The 27,871-nt window shown below is 36.1% G+C and overlaps 1 long non-coding RNA gene across 1 annotated transcript in view; it reads left to right on the top strand.

Annotated features, from left to right (window-relative positions):
• LOC139183523 (uncharacterized) overlaps positions 1 to 27,871 on the top strand; it is an 88,203-nt gene that overhangs the window by 30,184 nt on the left and 30,148 nt on the right. Inside the window, exon 3 of the long non-coding RNA XR_011567019.1 lies at positions 13,874 to 13,921. This is a non-coding gene — a long non-coding RNA (uncharacterized lncRNA). The remainder of the gene's footprint in view (positions 1 to 13,873; positions 13,922 to 27,871) is intronic.

The raw sequence follows: 27,871 nt of genomic DNA, 5'->3' as shown, positions 1-27,871 counted from the left end.
AAGGAAATGGCAACCCACTACAGTAGTCTTGCCTGGAAAATCCCATGGACGGAGAAGCCTGGTAGGTTACAGTCCATGGGGTTGCAAAGAGTCGGACATGATGGCATCTTAAAACATGCACTCATGAATTAATTATTTCTGTTATGTCTTATTTGTATTTACATACACACAAGTGCACATACATAGATGTATATCTGTGTTTATGTGTGTATTATGTTCTAAAGGCTCTGGTATAATTTGTCAAACTTGCATTCTGCCCCTACCCCCACCCCATACAGCCAAACTCTGGAGAAATGTATTTTCTAATGTATGTAGTTCTTAAATATGAAGTACTGATTCAAATGCCATCACTTTTAGAGAAGCCCCACTGAAAATCAAAGCAAAATTTCTTGAATCTAGATTTGACTCCAAATTGTATCACACTGTGCAGACATTTAGAAAATCTATTTTGTGTTCATGTAATTATAAAAGTAAATTGTCATTATTGTAAAATTGTTAACCAAGGCATAAATTTCAGTTTCCCTTACTTTTAGGAAATGGCTCAGTCTTCTAATACTTTTCATTTATATAGTTCAATAAATCTGCTAAACTTTCTATCTTTGTGGACATTTTTAAATTAAATTTGTTTGCACACTTTCCTATATATAAAATACAGATATATTCAGTAGGTGTTATATTCATTAGTAAAAGTTTTAAGTTTTCTTGTTCAAAAAGTATGAAATGAAAAAAAAATTGTTAAAGTAAAATACTACTCGTCTTAATTACTAAAATGAATTCAAGCAAGTGTCCCCCCAAATTATTGATGTTAGTGACAAAAATGACTTATTCAGTAATGAGGCTTAATGTGTTACTCATAACAGATTAACATTGATTCTTTTTTCTTTTGTGGAATATTAATAAACATATTAGCAGAAACTAGCATCTTTTACTTTATAAAATTATATTAGTCACAGGCCTCTATTTAGAAACTAGTTTACACATAAGCTAGTAAAATTGTGCAATGTTTAATTTTGTATATTAGCTTAAGTTATAAATGGATAAAAATTATAATTTGTGGTAAAAGGAACATTTTCAAGTACAGGGTTAAAGATGTTCTCCACATATTCATTATACAAATATTAAAATTGCTCTGTGAGTTATCCAGTATACATTTGGAAGATTAATTGACAGTTTAAGAGAAAATTTAATAAAAGAAGAATAGAACAGTGGTATTAGTTTATTCAAAAATGGTATTAGTTTATTCAAAAATATTTACTTATTGGTTGCTGTTGACCATGAACTGAGGTCATAACCACAAACAAAGCAAATGCATTATAAGCTTATGGTTTAGTGGGAACATCAAATAATTATAAAAATAAATATCCATTTATAGACTGTACTACATACTTGAAAGATAAGTTACAAATGTCATGAAAGTTGTAAGGCATTCAGTTAATTTAGAATGGGGTTGGTTTTAGAGATATAGGAAGATTAGAAGACTCTTATTACCACAGCTGCTTTCATAAAAATCTTTCAGGATTAACTCAGTAATACATTTATATTTTATAATATCATAATTTTATATTTGTATTTTGCATATAATAATATTTTTATTTTTCCATTACAAAATAAACATTCTCAAATTGGAATCAGAAATATATGTGTGTGCATGTATATATACATGCACTGCTGCTGCTGCTGCTAAGTCGCTTCAGTCATGTCCGACTCTGTGCGACCCCATAGATGGCAGCCTACCAGGCTCCCCCGTCCCTGGGATTCTCCAGGCAATAACATTGGAGTGGGTTGCCATTTCCTTCTCCAATATACATGCACACACACACACACACACACACATATATATATATATATATATATAAATATAAATATATATATATATATATGCCTCATAAAACATGATAATCAGTATTGTAGAATGGTCATCCTTCAACCTAGTTCAGGTTTTTCTAATGAGATGCTATTTAAGGTAATTCTGTCTGGTGCTATGTGCAAATTTGAACTAATTTGTGAAATTATTAACTGAAATTCATGTAAAAGTGACTTCTTCTTAACATTGTATTTTGACATACTGGGTCCTCATGATACTAGTGGAGGATTTGGAATCAGAGCAAGGAGGTAGCAAATGTAGGAAATGGCCACAGAAGTAGGAAAAGCCATGCAACTTGTAAGGAGAGTGGATCAATAATGTTTAAATACTCTCCTCATAGTGAAGTGCTAACACTTTTATGGGATATTAGTGAAGCAGTGGCAGTGAAAAAAAAGGAATGGAGCAAAGATGAAAATGACAATAGGCAATATTTATTGATATTTAACATGTGTAAAGAATTGTGTTTCATGCTTTATATTCTTTATTTATGCTTTATATTCTTTATTTATATCCTCATAAGGTTATTACTCTTATTTTTAGTCCATCAAGGAGAAAAGCACTAAGATTTAGAAAGTTTGAGTAACTTTCCAAAGTTGATTTAGATAGTTAGTGGATCTGGAGGGTGAAAAACTTGTCCTTCCAAATGATACTCATCTCCTACTCTCAATCCCTGGAATTTTTGAATGCTACGTTAAATGGCAAAAGGGAGGGTCTTTGCAGATATTTGAAGTAAAGGACATTGATGTGGGAAGATATCCTCGGTTGTCCACATGCATCCTTATAAGAGGAAGGCAGAATGGCATTTTACACACTGGCACATGGAGGAGAGTGTCATGGGACCACAGAAGCAGAGACTGAAAGAGGTATGGTCACAGAGAATGCTGGCAGCCCCTGGAAGCTGGAAAGTGCAAAAAGCAGGTTCTCCCCTGGAACCTTCCCAGGGAGCACAGCCTTGCTGACACCTTGGTTTTGGTTCAGTGACACTAATGGTAGATTACTAGTCTTCAGAGCTGAAAGAGGAAAACATTCTATTGTTTTTAGCTTCCAGGGTTGTGGTAATTTGTTATGCCAGATATGGAAAACTAATAGAGTTATGAATCAACCAGGTATGTCTATCTCCAGAAATAAGCTTTAAGCCATATGCCAGATCATACATGTAAAGTATAACCATAAAAATTATTGGTATTTTTTAGCACCACAAACTGGAAGAAAAAAGAAAAAAAAACTTCAGTAAAAGGGATGTGTGTATACATGTATGTCATATATGTATATGATCATTTATGAAGTTTAAAAGTCTTAAAAATAATATCTTAATTTTACAGTTTATACACACACACACACACCTGTTCACAAGTATTGTTTGGCTAATTCAAAGTACAGGAAATGTTTGTACAGTGCTGTACCATACTTTTATTATACTATATTCTTAGAGATAGTTAAATTTTATTGATAATTAAAACTAGTTTTGAGTGTTCATCATTCCCTAAAGATACACTGCTGCTGCTAAGTCACTTCAGTCGTGTCTGACTCTGTGTTACCCCATAGACGGCAGCCCACCAGGATCCCCCGTCCCTGGGATTCTTCAGGCAAGAACACTGGAGTGGGTTGCCATTTCCTTCTCCAATGCGTGAAAGTGAAAAGTGAAAGTGAAGCTGCTCAGTCGTGTCCGACTCTTAGTGACCCCATGGACTGCTGCCTACCAGGCTTCTCTGTCCATGGATTTTCCAGGCAAGGGTACTGGATTGGGTTGCCATTTCCTTCTCCAATGCATGAAAGTGAAAGGGAAAGGGAAGTCGTTCAGTCGTGTTCAACTCTTTGCGGCCCCATGGACTGCAGCCCACCAGGCTCCTCCGTCCATGGGATTTTCCAGGCAAGAATACTGGAGTGGGGTGCCATAGCCTTCTCCAATGAATGAGTCTACCTATTTGTAAAAATATAACTGATGAAAACAGTGCAATCACCAGGTTATCACACTGTGAGAGTTCAGTTGTCAAGAGGGAGCAACTCAAAGGACATCACACAATCTATAAACCAGCTAGAAGGGGCCATCCAGACTTTTCCCTGCTGAACCCTTTCTAAAGATACACACTTTCCTCCAAATTTGCATTTGTATTGCTGAAATTTTGAAATTATTTTACTCTTCTCATTTTCATTCTTTCACGGTCTTTTAAAAGATTAGTTAACATGATAACTGGGTTATACTTTCATTCATTTTCTATGGCTTACATCCATTTTCTATCATTCACTTCATTATCGTTGAATGCCCTGCCCCCAGCTGTAACCATTTTAGGTGAATCCTGCACTCATCTTTTCTGAAACATATTATGTGTTTGTGCAGTTCTGAGCTCAATTTATCCTTTGTGTCTTTTAACAATTTTTGTGTGTGCTTAAGTAGCTTCAGTCGTATCCAACTCTTTGCAACCCTATGGACTGTAGCTGGCCAGGCTCTACTGTCCATGGGATTCTCCAGGCAAGAATACAGAGTAGATTGCCATTTCCTTTTTCAGGGGATCTTCCTGACCCAGGGATTGAACCCATGCCTTTTTCTCATGTGTCCTGCATTGGCAGGCAGATTCTTTACCATGAGCACCACCTTAGCCTAACCTAATGGATTCTCTCCTATGTTTTTACCTTCCAAACTGATATATATATCCAAACTGATATATATATATATATATATATATATATATATATATATATATATATAAATAAAAGTACTGAAGAGGAAGGGCAAAGCAGTCTGCTCTAGTATTCTTGCCTGGAGAATCCCTTGGACAGAGGAGCCTGGTGAGCTAAAGTCCATAGGGTGGCTGAGTCGGACATGACTGAAATTACTGAGCATGCACGCAAAGGTACTGAAAGCTTAACAAACAAACAAACAAAAAAAACTAGGACAAAATGGAACTTCCTTTTTATATTGGGCTTTTTCTATTTTAGAAATTTTTCAGTTCAGTTCAGTCACTCAGTTGTGTCCGACTCTTTGCGACCCCATGGACTGCAGCACACCAGGCTTCCCTGTCCATTACCAACTCCCAGAGCTTGCTTTATCTCATGTCCATCGAGTCAATGATGCCATCCGAACACCTCATTTAGGTATGTCCAAAACACTTTAAGTAAAGTTACTTTAGGTAAAGGCAGTGTATTGAATTAAATATATTGCCAGAAGGCTTAGAAGGAAAAGAATCTGCCTGTAATGCAGGGGACTCTGGTTTGATCTCTGGGTTGGGAAGTTCCCTTAAAGAAGGGAATGGCAACCCACTCCAGTAGTCTTGCCTGGAGAATCCTATGAACAGAGGAGCCTGGCTGGCTACAGTCCATGGGGTTGCAAAGAGTAAGACATGACTGAATGACTAACACTTTTTTCACTTTTCATCTTAGGAAAAAGCAGTGTATTGAATTAAACATATCACCAATAATTTTAAGCAAATGTGGCAATTTTGCATGTTATTTTTCTTAAAGTAAGTTTTGACCATTCATGGTCTCATAATTGCGAGAAATGTATGCTCCAATATAATTCTCTTTGGGAATTGTGTTAGCCAAGTAAAATGATGAGAACTGTAATAATGTAGAGAGGTTGGTAATGTCATAAAATTACTTAGAATTAATTTTCATGGAAAAATAGCGTTGCTTAAACTGTTGAGATTGGTGAGCACTATCTAGTTTATGTATAATTTCTTTCTTCAGGGACTTTCTATAGTGCTGTCATATTTTCTTAAAGGTGTCTTCGTAGATAAGCTCTGATTTACAGATAGTGTACATACCATTATGTCACATACATTATGTGATGTTATATTAGACATTGGTCACTGGGAATTTATTGGTGGTTTCTTTTGTCTACATTTATTATGATCCAGATCTTTTTAAAATGCTACCTTAATTTTTTCCAAATGTATTTGTGATCCCTAAATAGATATGACAGTACGTCTCACAATAATATTACTTACAAGTTTGTTCAGTACTGTAATTTTCGTATCAAACACTGAAATTTTCATATAAAGCTGAAATTTCTTGAAAGTAAATGTTTATTCCTAAAGTATGGACATTTTTTCCTTATCTAGTTTTAGAAATACCTACATATTTCTAGTAGAGACTTGGTTTAGTATATGCGTGTGTGCATGCTCAGTTGCTTAGTCTTGTCTGATTCTTTGTGACCACATGGACTGTATGTAGCTCCTCAGGCTCCTCTGTCCATGGAATTCTCCAGGCAAGAATCCTGGAGTTGGTAGCCATTCCCTTCTCCGAGGGATCTTCCAACCCAGGGATCAAACCCATGTCTCCTGTGTCTCATTCACTGGCAGGCAGATTCTTTGCCCCAAACCACCTGGGGAGCTCAGTTTAATATATAGGAAGGTTTTTAAATTAATTTTCAACTGTGGGTGTTGGAGAAGACTCTTGAGAGTCCCTTGGGCTGCAAGGAGATCCACCCAGTCAATCCTAAAGGAAATCAATCCTGAATATTCATTAGAAGGACTGATGCTGAAGCTTCAATATTTTGGTCACCTGATGCGAAGAACTGACTCATTGGAAAGGACGCTGATGCTGGGAAAGATTGAAGGCAGGTGGAGCTGGGGATGGCAGAGGATGAGATGGTTGGATGGCATCACCAACTCAATGGATGTGAGTTTGAGCAAGCTCCAGGAGTTGGTAATGGACAGGGAGGCCTGGCGTGCTGCAGTCCATGGGGTTGTGAATAGTAGAACATGATTGAACTGAACTGAACAGCAAAGGATGAAGAAACAAGAACAAGTACATGAAGAATTTCCTCCTTCTCACTGGTGAATGGTAAACTCTTACCCGTATTTGTAGCAGATTGCAGTTTTCAGAGATGACCACATATCACTTCTCTCATGCTGTTCTTACAAAGTGATTGACACTCTTCCACCCAGGATGGGATTTGTGTTCCCTCCTCTGGAATCTGGTTATTGGGATGGGGTCTGTGTGAATCCATAGAAAATGGTGAAAGCAAATTCTGTGTGATTTTAATGCTAGGTCTTAAAAACTTTAAGGCTTTTGTCTGGCTTTCTCTCTGTCACATTACCATGGTGTCACATTAGCCATGGCACCCAGTCACTGTGCTGGGGGAAGCCTGGACCAGGCTGTCAGGAGACCACATGGATCGGCACTGTGAATAAAAACTGAGGCTCTTATATGACAGGTAGTATCTATCACCGCATTTGTCAGTAAACTATTCTTTCAAAGATTCTAGGCCCCAGTCTCTGGTGTTTCACACCCGAGGCCACTAAGTGTGGAACAGAGGCAAGCTGTCACTTCTGTTCCCTGTCTGAAATACTGACCTCAGGATCAATGGCTGTTTTGTGCTAGTGATTTATATAGTAATATACTATAGAGCATTGGATGACTGGAGTAATATTTAATATTTTTAAAGAAGTGGGTGTATCATAGAATAAGATACATAATAGATCAGAATTTTTTTTTTTTTTTTTTTGCTGTTCATGAGATTTGGCCATAAAATTAACTTATATCTATATAGTTGACTTTGCTTCCCTGGTGACTCAGTGGTAAAGAAGCTGCCTGCCAGTCAGGAGATGTATATTTGATCCCTGGATTCTGATGATCCCCTGGAGAAGGAAATGATAACCCACTCCAGTATTCTTGCCTGGAGAATCCCATGGACAGAGGAGCCTGGCATGCTACAGTCCATGGGGTCGCAGAGTCAGACATGACTTAGTGACTGAACAACAATAATTAGGCTTTATCTCACTGAATAGAATAAACCATTTAATTCAGTTTTATTGTTAGCATTTCTAAATGGCTCTTAGTAGTTGAGTTATCAGTGAGAAACCAGGTAGTAGAGTTTGCCCATCCCTGATCACATGAGCTGATAAGAGGGACCACAGTTAAGGGTCTTAGCCCTTGTTTGGTTATCTTTGCTTGGGTTGGCAGTTTCTTCCTTTTTCAGTGTTTTACCAAGATCACCAATCCCCTCTGATTATGATTAGTTGGAGTCATGGTAGTAAAGTCACAGTTCAGGACCCTGAAATCCTGACTTTCCAGGAAGAGGGTGGCTGCTTTGTGAAAGCAAATTCCCTGTAATTGGAAAGAGGGAAGATAGAAATGGGAAGTTGAGCCTGTTTTGTTCTTTAGACTTATTTTGGTTTTAATGTTCCTCTAGTGGGAAAGTGAAAATATGCACAAACTAGTTCAAATACTTGAAGCCCTAGAGAAGCCATCTTTCTTTTCCTATTAATAGTTTTGTGATTCAAGGCCATTTATTTCACATATCTGAACATGCTTATTTATTTCATGTGGTTAGTAAACCAATCGTACAGAGATGTTATTGATTAATAAATGAGATTGTAAATGTAAAGTATCTAAGACAGTACAAAACTAGAATATATACACATGTGTGTACACACACACGTCTATGTGTGTGTATATATGTATATATAAGTGTGTGTGATTGAATGAGCTAGCTGCAAATAATAACACAAGGTGCACTCATTCCCTCTTCTCTGCATCTTTGCCTTTCTTTGGGAGATCTCATCTAGTCCTTCAGGTTTCATCTATATGGTAAATTTATACTTGTATCCCAGAATTATTAGACAAAAGCAAGAGAGTGTGCTAGAAACAGTGATGATATATCTTAGCTGAATACAAAAAGAGGGTGAAGAGAAAGAAGCTTGGACATAAAAATGATAGAGGATTCCATTGTCTTGCAAATAGGGCTTTGGAAAAACAAAATTCTGCGCATGAAAAGTATTGTAAGTTACTTAGGAACAGCAGTTTTAAAGGGCAAGTCAGTGGATTTGTATTGGAAAAGAGAAGCATTATGGTAGGGTAGGAAGGGAAAACAAAGCACCATAAACAGAAGAATGCAATGGGGAAAATTCTTGGCAAGGAAAAATGGTGCTGAAGTCAATAGAGATGTGAAGCCTGGTGAATTTGGTGCTGTCATCACCTGGAGCCTGGTGAGTATTCATGACTCAACAGTGCGCAGACAAGGCCTATGGTCTGGGGACAGTTCTCTAGTATGGGTTGGTGTTCCTCATCACTCTGGTTACAGTGGTGGGTACTCATAGCCTCAGTCGGCAGCCAGAGTCGGACCACAAGAGTTTTGTGGCTTGGCACAGGGAGTTCAGGCTCTAGGAGGCAGCAGCTGTGTTGTGTGCCACATGTGAATGAGTGACAGAGTACCATGGTTGTGCTTGAGAAGATTCATTGTTAGAACCATTTAGGAAGATAGCTTGCATGTATAGTTTGTTTTGCAGATGGAATAACACCTACCCTTTAAAGTTTGATTTCTGGTAGAACTGCAGCACAGTCGTGGAAGATGGCAGAGTTTAACCTCACACTCATGAACATAAGTGGCTCCATCTTCCTATTATAGAGAGTGTGGAAAAAGGGAACAAATGACATTGTAGTTTGAAAATTGGGTAGCTTACATCTGGTCATACCTACAAACAGTGGGTGGTGAGATGGGAGCAAAAAAGATGGAGAAACTCAGGATGACATTGAAGTGGAGCTTCAGATCTAACAGGAGAGGGTGAGTCAAGACCTTTAAATTATTGTCACTTCAAAAAAAACACCTTAGGCTAATTTGGAGCAGAAGTATGGGTAATATCAACAAATATTTGTTTCTAATTTATTCTTAAGATTTACAACCCATCCTGCAGTTTCTGTTTATGTATTTTTTTATGCTTGTTTCTTGCTTTTCTGTAATCATTTTTTTCTCATTAATCTGTGTCTACAGTAGAAGATAAAACATTTTCCTTTTGCAATGAATGTTAGTTTTCTATTTATTAAAAGCTTTCTTGAGATTCTCCCATTCTAATTATGTAGCCAATTTGCATGTTAATCTTCTTCCTTTTAATTATTCATAGCTAATATTTGAGGTTCTTTTAAATTATTTGCAAACAATTCTACATTGTTTGTGTGTGTATGTTTCCTATAGAGTGGTAATTTCTCAACTCTGGCTATAGGTTGTGGGAATATCTGTGAGTAGTATTTAACCTCATCCTCAGAAATATGATTTATTTAGGAGATCTAATTTCTGACAGTCTTGAAATCTCCACTAAGTGGTTTTAATATCATTTTAATGCACAGTGATGAGAATCATGGAATTAGATTCTTCTTATTTCTCAGTTTTACAGGCCCCCTAAGTGATTTAAATACAGCTTTAATGTTCAGATAGGGATAAGAATCATTCAATTAGAATATTTGATTGGAAATTAGACATTATCTTAGACACTACACTTTTTATACAGATGAAAATTTCTGCAGTGGAATTTAGCCAGCACTCTTGCAAGTTTCACTGAAGGAGGTGTTGTGAGGATACCAATATCTGACCATGCTTGTCACATGGTCACAGCATTTCATGTATAAACCACTTAGCAACAGCGTGTCAGAGCTTCATATGGCCTCTAACATCCTAAAAATTCTTTTCTGCATTAGGCAATCCATCTATGTATTTTGAGTGATGAGTCATAGGCAGCTTCTTCTTGAGCTCTTTCATCACTAAATACAGGTTCTTGTCTCAGTAAGAATTCCTGGGATTAAAATGAATCTCGTGCATTCAGGCACATGGTAGGGCTGATGAAAATCTTGGCTGTTTTGTTTATATGTAGTTATTGAAATGATCTTTGTATATAAATAGTCACAGGTGGCCACATTTATTGTGCATAAACATCTGGAGCAGTTGCAAGGAAAATTTCACTTATAATTTGACTTATTTCTGCATTTATTTAATACACCATCTGTTGATGGATAACATTAATAGATTTTCCCTCATAATGTGGTTTGAGAATAATGAAATCTGTTTACTATTCCCAGCAAAGGCCATCCTGAACATTTGAATATTGTTGCTTTTGATTTATATCTTTTAGAAAGTTACAATATCTTTTCATTCATTCAGGGTTATAATTCCTGTTTGTTTTGTTACTGCTTCATTTCTCCCTTTAATGATTGCTTGCTTAAATTACTTATTCTCTCAATACTCACTATACAGATAGAGCCATGCAAGGTGCTACGAAGCATTTCTCTGATAGCTCAAAGACGTCAGGTCTATTCTGCCAGTACAATGTTTGCAAACTCCAGGCTGACTCTCCCAGACTGGCAAAGTGCCAGATGCAGATTTATTCACTGTGGAAAGGAGGGATTTGTGTTCATGACAGCCTGTGTGCCTTGAGTTGATGTCCAGATACAAAAGTTGTGGCTAATTAACTGAGATATAGTTGATACACAAGGGAAGTTGTATGAAGGAAAGAGTACCTATTTTCACTGTTTTGTAGTCAGATAAACATAAAGACGAATTCTGTTGCTAGCTTTAATATGCTGAATGGCAGTAGACTTGGCATTAATTCTTCCTAAACCTAAATGGTAGAGTTGTTTTGAGGATTAAATCTAGCAGTTTATTGAAATTTTCCAGTAGAATGCTCAGTAATAACAACTGATGTTAGAAATATCTCTTGGTGGTGTTATTGGTATTAAAGGATAATCTAGGTATGTTTTTCCATTGGATGTTTCTGCTCAAGTAAATATCCTGTCCTCAGACTTGGTGAACTGAGCTGAATTTTTATTAATAATTTGTTTTTTCTTTCACCATAGACAAAGGAGTATAAGCTCACACTCCAATCCCTTTCTTCCTCTCTGCAGGCTCAACATTGATCAGATTTCTTTGATTTTCAGATTTTGACTCTAGGTTTGAGAGAGAAGGACAAGTCACTTCCACTGTCACCCTTATGGCAGAAAGTGAAGAGGAACTAAAAAGCCTCTTAATGAAAGTGAAAGTGGAGAGTGAAAAAGTTGGCTTAAAGCTCAACATTCAGAAAACAAAGATCATGGCATCTGGTCCCATCACTTCATGGGAAATAGATGGGGAAACAGTGGAAACAGCGTCAGGCTTTATTTTTTTGGGGCTCCAAAATCATTGCAGTTGGTGACTGCAGCCATGAAATTAAAAGACGCTTACTCCTTGGAAGAAAAGTTATGACCAACCTAGATAGCATATTCAAAAGCAAAGACATTACTTTGCTGACAAAGGTCCATCTAGTCAAGGCTGTGGTTTTTCCTGTGGTCATGTATGGATGTGAGAGTTGGACTGTGAAGAAGGCTGAGTGCCAAAGAATTGATGCTTTGAACTGTGGTGTTGGAGAAGACTCTTGAGAGTCCCTTGGACTGCAAGGAGATCCAACCAGTCCATTCTGAAGGAGATCAGCCCTGGGATTTCTTTGGAAGGAATGATGCTAAAGCTGAAACTCCAGTACTTTGGCCACCTCATGCGAAGAGTTGACTCATCAGAAAAGACTCTGATGCTGGGAGGGATTGGGGCAGGAGGAGAAGGGGATGACAGAGGATGAGATGGCTGGATGGCATCACTGACTCGATGGACGTGAGTCTGAGTGAACTCCGGGAGTTTGTGATGGACAGGGAGGCCTGGCGTGCTGCAGTTCATGGGGTCTCAAAGAGTCGGACACGACTGAGAGACTGAATTGAACTGAAAGTCACTTCATATCTATTATTAATTGCACATTTTTTTCATTTCAACTATATTTAAACCTTCCATTTAAATTGTGTTTCTCTATGGTTCCAAAATCTATACTTCAGTTTGCTCTTGACTCACAAAAGAAGAAGATGACTTATGCTCCACCTCCCCTGAGTCAAGAAGTGCCAAGGAGTTCTTCACTTCTGTAGTTGGTAGGACTTCTGCAAACCACAAGCCCTGGAAAAAAGCATAGGAATCATAAAGAGGACTGGTCCTGAAGAGCATTGTGAAATAAGCAGGAGAATTAAGTAAAAGGAAGACCAGTTCTCAGTTTAAGGCTTTGGTCTCATCTCCACTCACAGAAGTGAGAAGTGTTGTTTGACAGAAAAAAAATGTAAGTTAAATCCTCTTTGGTGAAATAAAACTATTTGGGGGAAAAAAATAGAACAGCTTATATGAGGTTAACTCATAATTTACTTAATACCAGACTATTTTTAGTTTTCTGTGATGATTCCTCCTTAGTCAAGATTTAGAAGCTGTAGGACCCTTACTGACACCTGTCTTAAAGCACTCTACCTTCAGTGTAGTAGTCTGGAAGAAGGTTCCCCAGTATAAGGTCTTACTTTTAACGTGAAAAGCCTCTGCAATAAATAGACAATATGGAAAGAGAAACCAGGACATTTTTTTCTTTAGGTTTGAGGGTTTTTTTAATTAATTTATTTTTTTACAAAACCTTTTTTGTTTTGTATTGAGATGTAGCTGATTAGCAATGTTGTGATAGTTGCAGGTGAACAGCAAAGGAACTCAGCCATTCATGTGCATGTGTCCATTCTCCCCAACTCCCCTCTCATGCAGGCTACCACATAACATTGAGCAGAGTTCCCTGTGCTGTTCAGTAGGTCCTTGTTGGTTAGCCATTTTAAATATAGCAGTGTGTACATGACCATCCCAAACTCACTAACTATCACCCCCCATCCTTACCTCCAGCAAGCATAAGTTCATTCTTTAAGTCTATAATATTTCTGTTTTGTAAGTTCATTTGTATCATTTATTTTTAGATTCCACATATAAAGGATGTTGAGGTTTCCCAGGTGGCATAATGGTAAAGAATCCACCCTCCAATGTAGGAGATACAAGAGACGTGGGTTCGATCCCTGGTTGGGAAGATCCCCTTGAGTAGGAAATGGCAACCCACTCCAGTGTTCTTGCCTGGAAAATTCCATGAATAGAGAAGCCTGGCAAGCTATAGTTCAGAGGGTTGCAAAAAGTCGCACATGACTGAGCACACATGCACCCTTCTTGGGAGGAATAGCAAGGGATGTGCACACATCTTGCTTTCTCACAACCCTTAGTGGTTTTTCTGACCATGTTTTAAGTACTGATTCTGCTAAGTTTATCTTTTGAGAGATCAACAGAAGCACTTGAAAGGAAGACTTTACAATTCTTGTTTATGTTATATATTATTAATAGTTCATTTACATCAGATAAACATAAGTGGACTATTTTCATTATAGTCAACATGGAATGTTCTTCTATGCAGAAGTAATATTTGTTCTATTTTGTTCCAGAATTCAGAGGACTAACACATGATTTCCAAAGAAGCAGACTTCATTTAGGTAAGTAAGAAATTGTAATAATTAGAGTTTTCCAAAGATGAACAACTGTTGCAGAAATTGTTCTTTTATTTATTCTTGTAGGTATACAAATAAAATTTGGGTTACCCTCTATTAATGAGATAATGGAAGTTTGGCTTAGATAACTTTATAAATTCATTTTATCTGTACATACTCATGACAGTAGGTGATAATTTACAGAAATATCATATACGGCATGTGTTTTCATTTAAACTTGTTTTATGTAAAGTTAGGCATTTTAAAGTCATTAAAACTGTTTTTTCAATTTTCTTTGATACATTTTGAAACACAGAAGCTGTAGTAATCTCTATAGATAATTTTAGATTTAGTTGATAGCAGATAATCTAATTTGGAATTAATATGAAAAATCAGATATGTAAAAGAAGAGCATCAATATTTATAATTAATTACTTAGAAGTATATGATTTTGCCTTGGGAATTTTATAAACTCATTTTGTTATTAAAAGGATTCTTTAGAATGTGAATTTGATAGCTAATATAACAGAAACTAGGTTCTTAAAAAGTAACAGATAAAATTTATCATTGGTGTAGTTTCATTTATACCTTTTAAAATTAATAGTTAGTTGGAAATATAAAGCTGTAACCAGGTTAGTCATTATGATAGTTTTAATATGTCAGTCAAAAAATGGCCCAAATGGATGGCAGAATAGGGACCTTCAGAAACCCTGAATTCCATAAAAAGAATGAGAACAATGGCTAAAAAGTCAAAATCAAACTTTTCAGAACTCTAAATTAGTCAAAAGCTTGCAGCAATATAGTGAATATTTATTTGAGGAAAATAAAAAAAAATGTTAATGGTACACTAGCAAATAACTATTTAAAACAAAGGAAGGCCATAATTGAAAGTAAAGGAACCAAAAGAATAAGAGAAATATTAAATAAATCATAAAATGGCAGATAGAAATCTGCCATGTGAGCAATAACCCTCAATATAAATGGATTAGACATTCCATTCAAAAGGGAGAGATTGATAGAATGGATTAAAAAATCCAGTCCTACTATGTACTGTCTGTAGGGACACTTGAGGTTCAAACACAAATTAGTTGATGGAAATAGAAAATGAATGGGCAAAATGAATTGATTCTGTTGGAATGGAATGGAAAGATGTGGTTGAGAACATTAATCAGAAGAGAGCTGGATTGGGTATACTAATGTCAGGCAAAACAAACTTTAGTACAAAAATAACTAGAAACAAATAGAATATTTCATGATGAAAGTGTTAATGTATCAAGAAAACAAAAAATTAGAAATATATATGCACTTAACAACATATATATAAAGCACAAATTGACAGAATGGAAAATAGGCAATGCAATAATAGTTGAAGGATTCAATGCCTCACTTTCTATATTGATTAAGACAGCTAATTAGGAGATGAATGAGGAAACAGAGGATTTGAACAATAAACCAATTGAGAGTACTGCTATAGAACCCTCCACCAATAGCCCAACTAACTTACAACTATAGAACATTCTACCCATAACAACATACACATTCATTTCAAGTTAATGTGAAATATTTCCAGGCTAGATCATATGCTAGACTATAAAATAAGCCTCAATATATTTAAAGCATTAAAATCTTACAAAGTATATTTTCTAGCCTTTATAAAATAAAATCAGTACCCAATAGCAAAGAAATTTGGGAAACTATATGTAGGAGGAAATAAAAATATCCACTCCTAAATTACAAATGCATCAAAGAATAAATCTCAAGATAACTTAATACTTAATCTCAAGATATATAAACTAAAATGAAATACAATGTACCAAAGCTTACTTGGTGCAGCTTTAAATACATTGTTTGTAAAAGTCTATTTAAAAAAGGAAATAATCAAAGATATTACAAGAAAAAAATACATGTTTGTGAGTAGAATGAAAGCACATCCATCAATAAGGTAATGAATACTTTGTAAATGTTTTGTTCCTATAAGAATCTCACCTACCTTATAACTCTTTGATAATGCTTTATATATTTATTTTATGCAGTTTTCACAGCCTTTCCTAAATGTTGGGTACAGTACAAGCTTTAAAGAAATACAACATATTTAAATTCAGATGCTACTAATTTTCTCTTAATGGTTCCTTCTATGCTCAGTGTCTGTTCATCATATAATTTAAAAACATATTTCTGAATATCTCCACACAGTGACAGCATTTATAGTAGATTTCATTTACTGCATTTGATTACTGTAGTCAGCTTAAGACCTGAAGAATCAAAGTGTTAGAGTATTTAGATGAAAAATTATTATCATCTTTGAAGTCCGATAGACCTGAGTTGCATCCTGGCTTTATTCCTTAATATTTATGTGACTTTGGCTACAATCTTTTTTCATCATAGTTTCTACACCTGCAGCATAAGTATAAGAATCTCTACATCATATGCTTATTTTGAGTAGTGAAATAAGTGAGGTTGAGAGACATTTGCATTGAATGTATGTCAAAGGTAGCAGTATATATAAAATAAGATATAAAAATAAGCACTGGATAGTATATCAACATAAAAACATTCATTTATAAGTGCTCTATTTTAAAAAAATATTTAAGTATTTAGTCAATCAAATTCTGGACTTGCTTCCTAGAAATGTACATCGTTACCCCTACTTTCTAAAATCCTGATTCACCAGGGGAGGAAGAATAGAATAGAAAGTTGTATTTTGCATAAATGTCTCTGAGACTAGTTAATGTTTATGGAAGCCCACTTCTTATCATTCCTTTAAGACTAAAAAAGATAACCAACCATATAAAAAATGTTATTTCAAAATATTTCATTTTTTCATTATTTGGAAAAGGATCACTGGTGTGTTTGTTTGATAGTATCTAAGGTATTTACTTGGGACTTCCCTGGTAGCACAGTGGTGGGGTCACAAAAGAGTCAGACAAGACTTAGCAACTAAACAACAACAGTGAATTCATTTAGATGACTTTATCCTTAATAAATTCCTTTAGAATGGTAGTTACAAAACCTAGAACTCCTAGCTTTTAATTAGCAATACATTGTTACCAACATGTTGCTTTGGCCATCTGAATTTTTAGTAAATTGGCCACTTATTTTTTTAAACTCATCAGTATTTACAAACAACATGTGCACGTGTGCATGTTACATGTTAAGTCACTTTAGTTGTGTCCAACTCTTTGCGACCCTATAGTTTGTGGCCCGCCAGGCTCCTCTAACCATGGAATTTTCCAGGCAAGCATACTGGACTGGGTTGCTGTGCTTTCCTTCAGGAAATCTTCCTGATCTAGGGATTGAACCAGTATCTCTTAAGTCTCCTTTATTGGCAGGCAAGTTCTTTTTTTTTTTTTTTTAACTTTATTTAATTTTATTATTATTTTTTAATTTAAATTTATTTATTTTAATTGGAGGTTAATTACAATATTGTATTGGTTTTGCCATACATCAACATGAATCTGCCACGGGTATACACGTGTTCCCCATTCTGAATCCCCCTCCCACCTCCCTCCCCGTACCATCCCTCTGGGTCATCCCAGTGCACCAGCCCCAGGCATCCTGTATCATGCATCAAACCTGGACTGGCGATTCGTTTCTTATATGATATTATACACGTTTCAATGCCATACTCCCAAATCATCCCACCGTCGCCCTCTCCCACAGAGTCCAAAAGACTGTTCTATACAGTCTGTGACTCTTTTGCTGTCTCACATACAGGGTTATCATTACCATCTTTCTAAATTCCATATATATGTGTTACTATACTGTATCGGTGTTTTTCTTTCTGGCTTACTTCACTCTGTATAATAGGCTCCAGTTTCATCCACCTCATTAGAACTGATTCAAATGTATTCTTTTTAATGCCTGAGTAATACTCCATTGTGTATACCACATTGTGTATGTGTATGTGTATACACATACACATTGTGTATGTACCACAGCTTTCTTATCCATTCGTCTGCTGATGGACATCTAGGTTGCTTCCATGTCCTGGCTATTATAAACAGGGCTGCAATGAACATCGGGGTACATGTGTCTCTTTCAGTTCTGGTTTCCTTGGTATGTATGCCCAGCAGTGGAATTTCTGGGTCATAAGGCAGTTCTATTTCCAGTTTGTTAAGGAATCTCCACACTGTTATCCATAGGGGCTGTACTAGTTTGCATTCCCACCAACAGTTTAAGAGGGATCCCTTTTCTCCACACCCTCTCCAGCATTTATGGCTTGTAGACTTTTGGATCACAGCCATTCTGACTGTGTGAAATGGTACCTCATTGTGGTTTTGATTTGCATTTCTCTGATAATGAGTGATGTTGAGCATCTTTTCATGTGTTTGTTAGCCATCTGTATGTCTTCTTTGGAGAAATGTGTATTTACTTATTTGGCCCATTTTTTGATTGTGTCTTTTATTTTTCTGGAATTGAGCTGCATCAGCTGCTTGTATATTTTTGAGATTAGTTGTTTGTCAGTTGCCTCATTTGCTATTATTTTCTCCCATTCTGAAGCCTGTCTTTTCACCTTGCTTAGAGTTTCCTTTGTGGTGCAGAAGCTTTTAATTTTAGTTAGGTCCCATTTGTTTATTTTTGCTTTGATTTCCAATATTCTAGGAGGTGGGTCATAGAGGATCCTGCTGTGATATATGTCAGAGAGTGTTTTGCCTATGTTCTCCTCTAGGAGTTTTATAGTTTCTGGTCTTACATTTAGAGCTTTAATCCATTTTGAGTTTATTTTTGTGTATGGTGTTAGAAAGTGTTCTAGTTTCATTCTTTTACAAGTGGTTGACCAGTTTTCCCAGCACCAATTGTTAAAGAGATTGTCTCTTCTCCATTGTATATTCTTGCCTCCTTTGTCAAAGATAAGGTGTCCATAGGTGCGTGGATTTATCTCTGGGCTTTCTATTTTGTTCCATTGATCTATATTTCTGTCTTTCTGCCAGTACCATACTCTCTTGATGACTGTGGCCTTGTAGGAGAGCCTGAAGTCAGGCAGGTTGATTCCTCCAGTTCCATTCTTTCTCAAGATTGCTTTGGCTATTCGAGGGTTTTTTTTTTAATTTCCATACAAATTGTGAAATTATTGGTTCTAGCTCTGTGAAAAAATGCCGTTGGTAGCTTGATAGGGATTGCATTGAATCTATAGATTGCTTTCGGTAGTATACTCATTTTCACTATATTGATTCTTCCAATCCATGAACATGGTATATTTCTCCATTTATTAGTGTCCTCTTTGATTTCTTTCACCATTGTTTTATAGTTTTCTATATATAGGTCTTTAGTTTCTTTAGGTAGATATCTTTCTAACTATTTTATTCTTTTCATTGCAATGGTGAATGGGATGCTTTCCTTAATTTCTCTTTCTGTTTTCTCATTATTAGTGTATAGGAATGCAAGGGATTTCTGTGTGTTGATTTTATATCCTTCAAATTTACTATATTCATTGATAAGTTCTAGTAATTTTCTGCTGGAGTCTTTAGGGTTTTCTATGTAGAGGATCATGTCATCTGAAAACAGTGAGTGTTTTACTTCTTTTCCAATTTGGATTCCTTTTATTTCTTTTTCTGCTCTTATTGCTGTGGCTAAAACTTCCAAAACTATATTGAATAGTAGTGGTGAGAGTTGGCACCCTTGTCTTGTTCCTGACTTTAGGGGAAATGCTTTCAATTTTTCACCATTGAGGATAATGTTTGCTGTGGGTTTGTCATATATAGCTTTCATTATGTTGAGGTATGTTCCTTCTATTTCTGCTTTCTGGAGAGTTTTTATCATAAATGGATGTTGAATTTTGTCAAAGGCTTTCTTCCGGCAAACAAAAACCCAGGTCCAGATGGCTTCACAGCTCAATTCTACCAAAAATTTAGAGAAGAGTTAACACCTATCCTATTCAAACTCTTCCAGAAAATTGCAGAGGAAGGTAAACTTCCAAACTCTTTCTATGAGGCCACAATCACCCTAATACCAAAACCTGACAAAGATGCAACGAAAAAAGAAAACTACAGGCCAATATCACTGATGAACATAGATGCAAAAATCCTTAACAAAATTCTAGCAATCAGAATCCAACAACACATTAGAAAGATCATACACCATGACCAAGGGGGCTTTATCCCAGGGATGCAAGCATTCTTCAACATCCGCAAATCATTCAGTGTAATACACCACATTAACAAATTGAAAAATAAAAGGCATATGATTATCTCAATAGATGCAGAGAAAGCCTTTTTTTTTTTTTTAAATTGGAGGATAATTACAATATTGTGGTGGTTTTTGCCATACATTGACATGAATCAGCCATGGGTGTACATGTGTTCCCCATCCTGAAACCCCCTCCCACCTCCTTCCACATCCCATCCCTCTGGGTCATCCCAGTTCACCAGCCCTGGGTACCCTGTCTCATGCATCAAACCGGACTGGTGGTCTATTTCACATATGATAATATACATGTTTCAATGCTATTCTCTCAAATCATTCCACCCTCGCCTTCTCCCACAGAGTCCAAAAGTCTGTTTTTAAATCTGTGTCTCTTTTCCTGTCTCACATATAGGGTCATGGTTACCATCTTTCTAAATTCCATATATATGCATTAGTATACTGTATTGGTGTTTTCCTTTCTGGCTTACTTTGCTCTGTATAATATGCTCCAGTTTCATCCACCTCATTCATTAGAAGTGATTCAAATGCATTCTTTTTAATAGCTGAGTAATATTCCATTGTGTAGTTCTTTAACCACTAACACCTTAGGTATGACACCACCTAGGCAATATCTATAAAATATGATCCTATTTACCTCCTACTATTATCGAATGAGCTTCCCTGATGGTTCAGACAGAAAAGAATCTGCCTGCAATGCAGGAGACCCAGGTTCAGTCTCTGGATTGGAAAGATCCCCTGGTGAAGGGAATGGCTACCCATTCCAGTATTCTTGCCTGGAGAATCCCATGGACAGAGGAGCCTGGCAGGCTAAAGTCCATGGGGTCACAATGAGTTGGACACGACTGAGTGACTAACACACACACACACACTCACACACTATAGAATATCTATACTTGAGTAGATATCTGTATTTTAATACAATCTAAGCATTCTATCAAACTTACTGAGAAACTAAACAAAAGAATTAGCACATGTTTAAATCAAGAATAATCAGATTGAAAGTTATTTTATTGCCAAGAAATTAACTAACACACACACACACACAAAAGAAATTAACTAACACAGAACCTGGCATTGATATTTTAAGGTCCTATGGTTAAAATGACATTATCTGGTTAGCATAAGAAACAGCCATATACTAATGTTCTTTATAAGCAATTTCAAGGAGATTACTATCAAAATTCAATTTTGAAATGATTCTGTTAACTTATTAATGAAAGGATTTCAATTTATTTCCCCTGAGGAGGTCAGAAACACTGGTAGGATGTTAGATCCAAGACTTGTAATGTTTTATGATGGTTTTATTTTCAAAGCACTGTGTGCCAAATTAAACCTTGGAAGGAAGTTGATGTACCATTTGATTCTATAATTACTGACTTGGCCATGGACAAGCTGCTTACTCTAGATAGTAACAACTGAAAGTAAATTGCCCAGCTGTTACTGATGCTTTAAGGGACTGTATAACAGAACAGTGGTTTCAACCCACATTTCAGGTTCTCTATTCTAAACAAATATGATAGCTTGATGACTTTTTTTTTTTTTTACTTTTTTCAACAGTCCATGAGGAAATCCTTAAATATATGTTTAATAATGCATTTATATTCAAAATTAGGCACTGCTAATCAAAAGTAATAAAATAGAGTATACTACTTCAAAATAAGAAATTCAAGGTTATTTCAGACTTCTTATTGTAATAACATATATTTAAAGTATCAAGTTATCAAAAATGATTGATTTATATGTGCAGGAACTAAAAATCAATCATGTTAAAATTAATTGAAGTAAATAAATATTCCTTAAGTTTAATTTTTATGATTCATTTACGTGAGTGTGATAAATTTCTCATGCTGATCTTCTCAAGTGGAAGCTTAACTGTGATGAAGTAGTTAAAAAGAATTAAATTTGAAGTAGTATTGTATCTAATGTACATAGCAGCTTGAGGATTGTGTCACACTGAAGAATTTAAAAGTCTATCGTATGTTATTTTGTTGCTTAATATCAATTATTCATTTAGAGTACCCTTTACATTTGGTTGTTTCAGTTAGCTCTTGCTGTGTAATAAACTATCTAATGGTTTTAAACAAAGTATTTGGCTTCAAATTTTGTGACTGTAATTTGGGTTGACATAGTTGGGTACTTCTATTCACCTCCATTGATTCACCTGTGTATGTATTTGCTGTCAACTACCAGTCAGCTGGGGAAGTCAACACTGTTTAAGGAATTTTGAAATCTGGCTAGACACATGTTACAAGGTCTGCTTCTCTGGTGACAAAGAGTTATCTTTATTAGGCCTAGATTTTGCTCCTTGGAAGTGTCAGCTGTTACTTGTAACACTGCTTTGGTGAAGCAAGAGAATAATATGATACTTTCTCACAGGCTTTACAGAGCTCAGAAGAATATGCCTCATTAACATATGATTTAGATATTCAAATATTTTGGATTAGAAATTATAATTTTTTACAATGTTAAGACCATTTGGAGTTGAATATAACTTAAATGTCATTTTCTTAGTAAGGATTGACATTTTCAATTTTGCTTTTATTTAATTTTGTCTTTACAACAAGAGAGCTCCTAAATTCTTGACAGAAGTCTCTGAAGACAGAGGCAGCTTAGATTCCCGTCTGTTTATGGAACTTTTTGAGAAATGTATTAATGAGTTGGCAGAGACAGAGCCTTTAAAGCCTGGCATATCTGATTATCATGTCATAAGCACAGGAAGAGAACCCTAAGGCATTAAGAATTCTCAAACATTAGTAGTGGTTTTCCCTAAAGGTAGTTAAGTACACTGACAATTTAGTGAAGTAGCACATCTTCGTGATTATCCTTTCACTGACTGACTCTGAAATCTCATCACAAATGCAAAGTATTCTCACTTCCTCACCTTAGATTTAAAGTTACAGGTTTCCATTTTATGTAGAAAAATGTACAGAGTGTGGGCCAATAATATGTTTTTCATTGTACCTCAAATAATAAAATTATGTTCTTTAATTTATAGTTGTGGAATATTGTGAAGTGGGTGGTTTTATTTCTTGAAACTGTCAGCTATTCAAATACCTATAATCTTACTTGTAAGCATATAACTTTATTAGTCTTGAAAGTGTGTAAGTGAAAGTGAAGCTTGCTCAGTTGTGCCTGACTCTTAGTGACCCCATGGACTATACAGTCCATGGAATTCTCCAGGCCAGAATACTGGAGTGGGTAGCCCTTCCCTTCTCCAGGGCATCTTCCCAACCCAGGGATCAAAACCAGGTCTCCCACATTGCAGGAAGATTCTTTACTAGCTGAGCCACAAGGGAAGCCTAAGAATACTGTAGTGGGTAGCCTATCTATCCCTTCTCCAGTGGATATTCCCGACCCAGGGATTGAACTAGGGTCTCCTGCATTGCAGGTGGATTTTTTACCAACTGAGCTATGAGGGAAGCCCAAAGTTATTAGTTAAAGTTACTAGTCTTATAACTTATAAAAAGGAAATTTTAATACTCATAAGTATTATAAGACTGTTACTCCAAATTGCCTATAACCTCATGGTGTGGTGCTTGCAAATATTTTTGAGTGATTTTGTAGGTGAATTTTACAGAAAATGAAACTATTTCATGAAAATCACTGTGATTCTTATAGAGGAACTGGAATTTAATCAGTAGCCAGTATAGGGAGACTCTGTTACAGGGTTTTAGTGACATAGCCTCTTTCAATCAGAGAAGGCAATGGCACCCCACTCCAGTACTCTCGCCTGGAAAATCCCATGGATAGAGAAGCCTGATGGGCTGTAGTCCATTGGGTCGCTAAGGGTCTGACATGACTGAGCGACTTCACCTTCATGCATTGGAGAAGGAAATGGCAGCCCACTCCAGTGTTCTTGCCTGGAGAATCTCAGGGACAGGGGGGCCTGGTGGGCTGCCATCTGTGGGGTCGCACAGAGTCGGACAGGACTGAGCCGACTTAGCAGCAGACTTAGCAGCATCCTCTTTCAATAATTTGACTCAGAAGCATTTTAGACAGACTGAATTGATGCTTTTGAACTGTGGTGTTGGAGAAGACTTTTGGGAGTCCCTTGGACTGCAAGGAGATCCAACCAGTCCATTCTGAAGGAGATCAGCCCTGGGATTTCTTTGGAAGGAATGATGCTAAAGCTGAAACTGCAGTACTTTGGCCACCTCATGAGAAGAGGAAAAGACTCATTGGAAAAGACTCTGATGCTGGGAGGGATTGGGGGCAAGAGGAGAAGGGGATGACAGAGGATGAGATGGCTGGATGGCATCACTGACTCAATGGACGTGAGTCTGAGTGAACTCCGGGAGCTGGTGATGGACAGGGAGGCCTAGTGTGCTGCGATTCATGGGGTCGAAAAGAGTCGGACACGACTGAGTGACTGAACTGAACTGAACTGAATATTCTTACGAGTTGTATCAGACATGAACATACTCCAACACATTGATCCGTAATGTTTTTGTAAGTTCAGACTTTTTTTTTTTACAATGGTTTTGGCATACAAACCACAGGCATACTGATCAAATTATTCCCAGAGTATGTTGGGTAGGTTGGATAACAGAGTCAAGTTTCAGAACAGTGTCTCTTGCTTAGCATAAGTACTTGTATTAAAAGTAACATACCTGTGTACAAGACAGAAAGAGTATCACATATGATAGCATGTGTAAAATAGGTACATGTTGGTATACTGAAATACTCTTATTAACTTAAATGTAGATTAAGAAACAATGAGGTAGAAACAGGAAAACAATCTTTGCTTCTACTTTCCATTTAAATTATTTCTTTAAACCCTTTATTTTCTTAATCCTAGATGAAAACATAAGAAATTTCCTTAGGATTCTGTTCAGGTAATATGGTGGGCATATGTGTTCTGTTCAGGGCATATGTGGATATGCCCCCCTGACTTTCCATGGAATACAATGATAAGATCTAGTCAGAATGCATGGGGAATGTATTTGAGGATTGAAAGTAAATAGGAACTGCTTGACCAGATTCTAAGTAACCTATGTGATCTGAATTTTTTATTTTCCTCCCTGTTCCCTCTAGCCCCAACACATGAACTTAGCTTAGTGGTAAACCTGGATAGCGCATGATAGTGCAGACAGAGGGCTCCAGGAGAAGCTTTCTGCCTCTGACTTAAAGAGCAGGAACCTCAACTTCTAAAGCTAAGCGTAAGTTTAAAAAAAAACCCTATAACTTGTTTTTTCTTTTGTCTTTTTCTGTTTTCTCTGTGCCCTGGACCATAGATAGTTCACTGACATTGGTAACTACAGTGGCAGCAGAGAGAGAAACAATGCATTACCTTTAGGGTAACAATAATTCAGATGTTAGAGATTAATAATTAATCTTTAATTAATAATTAGAAAATTTTCACCAGAAGCCATGGAAGAAGGAACTTGAACAACATTTAAAGTATTGAGAAAAAAGAACTGTCAAATGCTAAATTATATAGCCAGTGAAAATATCTTTCTGAAATGATGATGAAATAAAGATATTTTCAGATGAAGAAAAACTAAGAAAATTCATCACCAACAAATAAGCTCTAAAATTGTTGCTAAAATTTCTTCAGGCATAAAGGAAATGATACTAGAAGGAAACCTAGAACACTGAAATATCAGGAAGAAAGGATGAACAACAGAAATTATATATATTTAAGTCAATATTTGCAATTGTTTGGCAATTGCCTTATGTATATAACACACATATATTGTATACATACATGCACATACTTGCTAAACATGCTTTAAGAACTCTAGAGGATAGTTTATAGTGTATGTGTATAGTTTACCTATATTTTTGTGTGTGTGTATATATATATATATATATATATAATTTCACTTGAAGTAGAAAGATGTTGATTTTAAGTAGCCTGTGAAGAGTATGCATTTTAAATCCTAGGGTTTTTTTTTTCTCTGCAAAATAAATTTTCCAAAGAGATATATTTAAAATTACAATTGATACATTAAGCTGGAACATAATATTCAAATAACCCAACATAAAAGAGAAAAAGGGAAATAAAAAGCAGGAAAGAAGACAACAAAAAAGAGTAATCCAAATCAGTCAATAACTACATTTCTGGAAGTTTATTTTAAGGCACCTATTAAAAAATATAACTTGTCAAAAGGTATTAAGAAAACAACACAACTCTATATTGTCCATAAGAAACTCACTTCAAAGTTAATGATATATATATTGGTTAAGGTCAAAAGGATAGAAAAATTAATGCTCTGCAAAAGCTAATCAAAGAAGGTTTGAGTGGCTACGTTACTCTCTGAAGTAGATCTCAAAGCAAATTACCAGGGATGAAAGAAGATATTATGAATCGATAAAAGGATCAGTTCACCAAGGGGAAATAACAATCTTAAATGTTTGTAAACTTAAAAATAGAACCTTAAAGTACACAAAGCAAAAACTCAAAGAAATGAAAGTACCCTGGAAGCTCATCCATCCTTAATTGAATCTGCCACCCCTGTCTCTTGCAGTCACATCATTTGTTTGTTTTTAAATTTCACTTTTGCTTTCCCATTGTCACCACATATGCTGTCTTAGCCCCACTTCAAACAATATTTTCTTGACCTCACATCACTATAGAAACTATCATGTTTTTTTTTTCCTTTTACAGTAAAAACTTAGGAGTTGTCTGTGTTCCCTCTGTCTTCACCTGCACTCCTCTGACTGCATATTGTACACATTTTATATGCCCATAATTCCATAAAAATTGCAGTTCTCAAGGTCATGAATGCCTCAACATTGCCTAATCTGATAATCATTCTTCCTTTCTCACCTTTCTGAACTTTTGGCAGCATTTGACAGTGCTGATCATTCCCTCTGTGGAGTACTTTCGAACTCCATCCTTTGACCTCACTGGCTGTTTCTTTCTCCCCGTTTTTGGATCCACTTCAGGTAACTGACCTATGAACAAGGAAAGACTCTACCCACCTCCCTAGTAGCAGCTTTTTCTAAAATTGGTCAATTTGCTGTATCTTCTAGTTGCTCAAGCCAAAACGAACAAACAGAAAAGCACAATTTTGTCCTGAATGTCTGTTCATCTTTCACATGAAATTCATTAGCAGATCTAGTTTGAAATTTTTGCATTGGCCTCCAAGAAATCTCCCTCTTTTTTTTTTCTCTCTTGTTTCCATATGCACCCACTGTATTTTCCACACTACTCTGAGAGTGATCTTTCTGAATGTGAAGTTAGATCATGTCTTATCTCTGGTGTTCCACTCTGACAAGAAAAGCCAAAGAATTTTTATGTCCAACAGGGCTCTACATAGTCTTCCCCTCCTGATAAGCCATCCTCAATTCCTTCTCCTAGCTCATTCACTCAGCACCATCCAGGCACTTTGATCTCATTCTTTTTTCAGTGCATGGAAAATGTTCTGTAGGTCATCTGTAACTCCACCTCTACAATCTTACTGAGCTGTTCCTCAGTTATATCTATGGCTTTTACTAGCAATTCTATTATAAATATTGTATCTCTCATCACTTTATGACCCTTAACCTGTTTTTTCCCCTCATTCTTAGTTCTTTCTACCACTTGCCATAATGTGTATTTATTTGTATCTGTTGTATTTCCTGTTTTCCACTTAAAACTGAGCGATACAAAAACAGGCCTTTTCCCTTTAAAAATTTTTAATGACGTATAATTGATATCATATTTATTTCAGGTATAACATGATTCATTATTTGTACATATTATGAAATAATCACCACAGTGTCTAGCTACATTCTTTACTATACCTAGTTAATTTTTTTTTTTTTTTTTTGTCATAATAAGAACATTTAAGATCTGCTCTGGAAGCAAGGTTCAAATACACAGCA

The sequence above is a fragment of the Bos indicus genome, chromosome 6 (assembly GCF_029378745.1).
Source record: "Bos indicus isolate NIAB-ARS_2022 breed Sahiwal x Tharparkar chromosome 6, NIAB-ARS_B.indTharparkar_mat_pri_1.0, whole genome shotgun sequence".
Taxonomy (NCBI): domain Eukaryota; kingdom Metazoa; phylum Chordata; class Mammalia; order Artiodactyla; family Bovidae; genus Bos; species Bos indicus.
Note: the sequence above shows the minus strand (reverse complement) of the source record. Positions and strands in the feature narration are given on the sequence as shown.